A 3,532-nucleotide genomic window follows, 5' to 3' on the forward strand; every position below is an offset into this window, starting at 1 on the left:
AAATTTCTTTTCAACACAGAGTTAGGTTGCCACAAGAAATCACTACTAGGATGTAAGCCAAAATGTTTCTATGACAAGAAAAAGATACAATCTAGTGTTGTAAGCCAAAATGTTTCTGTGACAAGAAAAAAATACAATCTAGTGTTGTAAGCCAAAATGTTTCTGTGCCAAGAAAAAGATACAATCCTGATGAAAAGAGATCTTGGTTATAGGCTAAAACTCCCTTTCTTAAATAAATCTCAACCCTTGACTTGTGGGTTATAGCCCACAGGCCTTATCAGAAGCGTTCTAGGCTTTGAGCCTTTTATAAACAATGGACTTACATTAAACTAGAGCCATGCCTTTATCGGAGCCTAAACACCCTTCGAAAGCATTACAATATATGTATTAAGCCTTAAAACCCCGCGGCCACACATAATACGAATACACGGGAAAAAAACATAAAATCCTCCTCCGAACCCTTGGCCAGAACTCAAAATTAATACACCTGCCTTTATAAATATCGGCGGGTCCGACTATCGGCCATCACAATAATCCCTTAACTCTCCTTCCCTTTTTCTCTGATGCGATAGTCGCAATTCGCTATCACGAGGTCTAAAGTGTTAACGGACCCGACGCCCCTTTATGCTGCTCCCCTATAATGATATCGGGTCAGGAATATCGGCGGTGTCGTTATCGCGACCTCTCCGATTTGCGATGCAATGGGTTTTGCAGACCCGATGGCCCTTTATACTCTGCTTTATAATGATTTCGGCTTCGGAATGTCGGAGCTTACACTTCGGCGGTTCCAAAGGCAGCCACTCCTCTACACTCCTCCGATGCGATATTTGGGTCGGACCCGATATCGCATGAATCAATTTAATAAAGTTTCAATTCCGGAACAGTGTTCTGCTAAGGAATTATCGTGAATTCTCTGTGTAAACAGAGTTATTCACAGGTAGTTTACGCACACCGATATAATGAAGACGAGCTTCAGTCAAGCATCACTTTAGTACTTCCCTCCTTTAATGGATTCAAAGCTCCCGTTCGATTCTTCTGAATCGCTGCAACTCCTCCTCCAAGGTTGTTCTGTCTTCCACTTGGATTCAATGTCCACAGTGATTCCTCTTAATCACTTCGTTCCCTGTGTCCTGCAGAATTCTTTCTACAACCTGCAGAGCTTACGAATTCATAGCAATTTATTCACAAAATACTTCTTAAATACATTGACACAGATAGGAAATAACTCAGAATATTTATTAATGGAAAAGCAGGGTTACATTCGAGACCTCGGTCTCGCTCACACGCATGCATAGGCACATAGGCCTAAATTTCAATTATACAAGGCCTCCCTCTCTCACAGGCCTGCTTATCAACACTAGTGGCCTTCCTCCTGCCCGTAGGCTTACATATGGTTATATAGAACCGGGATTGGATTACTAATCCCATCCTTTCCCTAAATCACTCAAATAAAAGCTCTACATGCAATGCATACATATGACAAAAAGCCTCTTGAGGCTTTATTCCATCTTTTCCTTGTTTTAAAATAGAAAAGCCTCCTTATCACTTAATGGTCCACATCCATTCCTTTTATGCGTAAAAGCTCTCCCTAGTTCCTATGTTCTCATTTATTTATTTTGAGAACATCTAATTAAATCACACTCAAAAGCCTAAATATTAAACTGACTTGGAACTTAAGAAACTAATTCCAAAAATGCATGACCCCCTATGTCTACTATTTACAATGATTTTCCTTGGGCTGAATGCTCCTGCATCAAACTCCCAAAGTAGAAAATATTCATGATCTCCTGATCATGTGTCTTCTGGTCTTGGTATTCCTGGATCCCACACTTTGTTCTGCAAGTCATCATGTGCTATTGCTTGCTGTCTTTCTCCAGGTTCAAATGTCTCCAGCAAACATTTCAGCCATTTCTTCTCAAGCATTTCACCAACATGCTGTAAATTAGTTCCAGCATAACCTTCGTCTTCCCCTTCGACAATCTTCAGTAATTGTCCATCATCATCTTGATTGATTCTGGCAATCAAATCAAGTTCTTCAAACACTGTAACCTCATCCTCTATCACTGTAGCAGTTCCAAAATTCTGCCCCACAGTTCTCTCTTGGCTATTTAGGCAATCCAACTCTTTATTATCACCCATGGAAACAAGTTTCTGCATATGAGACATGACTGTCTCATCTTCTTTCTGCAACAATTCTTCTTCCCTCAAGACAATTCCAAGTGATGGATTGTCTTCTACATCACCTGCACTCACAAAACACTTGTTAAAGTTAAAAACATAAGGCTGCTGTGCCTTATCTTCTTTTGGCTACAATTCAATTTGCTGCTCTGTTTTCTCCTTCTCCTCTGTCAGCATATCAGCATGCTGATTCGAATTCTCAGCAAAATTCATGAGACTGTCCATTAGTCTCTCTTCCACACCATCTGTTCTAATGATGCCTTCCTGATCTTGTCCACTGTAGTGAACTTCTTCTCCCTTAACCTGTTGTTGATTATCTTCACTTTGAAATCATTTTCTTTCTATTGCCTCTTTACCATCTTCAAACAATCTCTTTAATCACATACTCATACTCATTCATGCTGTTTAATGAATCTGCAAACAAATTACTGCATCTTCCTGCTTCCATGCCTACTTGAGACACATCTTCTTCTTCAGAAGCTATGACTGCAACTTCTGTTCTACTGTTGGGTTCTCTCATCAGTATCTCCAGCAGTTTAATCTCCTCTTCACACTTAGCAAGCACTTCATCACAATGCTCTTTCCTTCCAGCTTCATCCTTTACATGTTGTGTTACAGTATTAAAACACTGTCTTCCTTTGATCCTTGTAGTCTCAAGGTCTTTCTGCTGTAGCAAATCACTACTTCCCTCATTCAAGAGGTCTTCTCCATCATACTCTGTTCTTCTAAAGTACTCCTCCAGACTTTTGACATCTCTAAAAGACTGTCCATCCTCTTCAAAACACTCTTTGTTAGTGTTCCTTTTTCCTTTACTAAGTCTTTCCCATAGACTTCCTCTTCCTTAACATCTTTCAGTAGATGTTCTTCTTTCCTACTGTTTGTCTCAACGGTTTCCATGGCTATCTCCACTGTGCCTATCATCATAGTGAATTGATGATCCTTTACTATGTTTTCAGCTAACATAGTCTCTTCCTCAAGTTTTCCTTCAGTCCCTGGCTGTTTATCTCCTCTGAAGATATCTTCAAATGGCTGTTTTTCTCCTGCAATATCTGCCATCATACACAAACTATCAGTTTTAAAAATATAAGACCTTATGGTCTCACTTGATGGTTCAGCCATCATTCCTCCTTGTTGTTCTAAATCATTCATATGATTCAGAAATTCTTCGATGGTCTCTTCTTCAATCTCATCAAGCCCTTCACTTAGTTGCTTGACATCTTCCACCAGCTGTATATGAGATCTATCTACCTCATCTTCTTCCAGAACAGAATTTAGATTCTGCTGGTCTTTTTCCTTCTTCATGACAATATCAGCCAATTGTCTTTCACCTGCAAACATACACAAATTGTCAGAT

Source organism: Pinus tabuliformis, chromosome 6 (assembly GCF_031772625.1).
Source record: "Pinus tabuliformis cultivar Carrire ecotype Pingquan chromosome 6, CPIR1, whole genome shotgun sequence".
NCBI classification, from domain to species: domain Eukaryota; kingdom Viridiplantae; phylum Streptophyta; class Pinopsida; order Pinales; family Pinaceae; genus Pinus; species Pinus tabuliformis.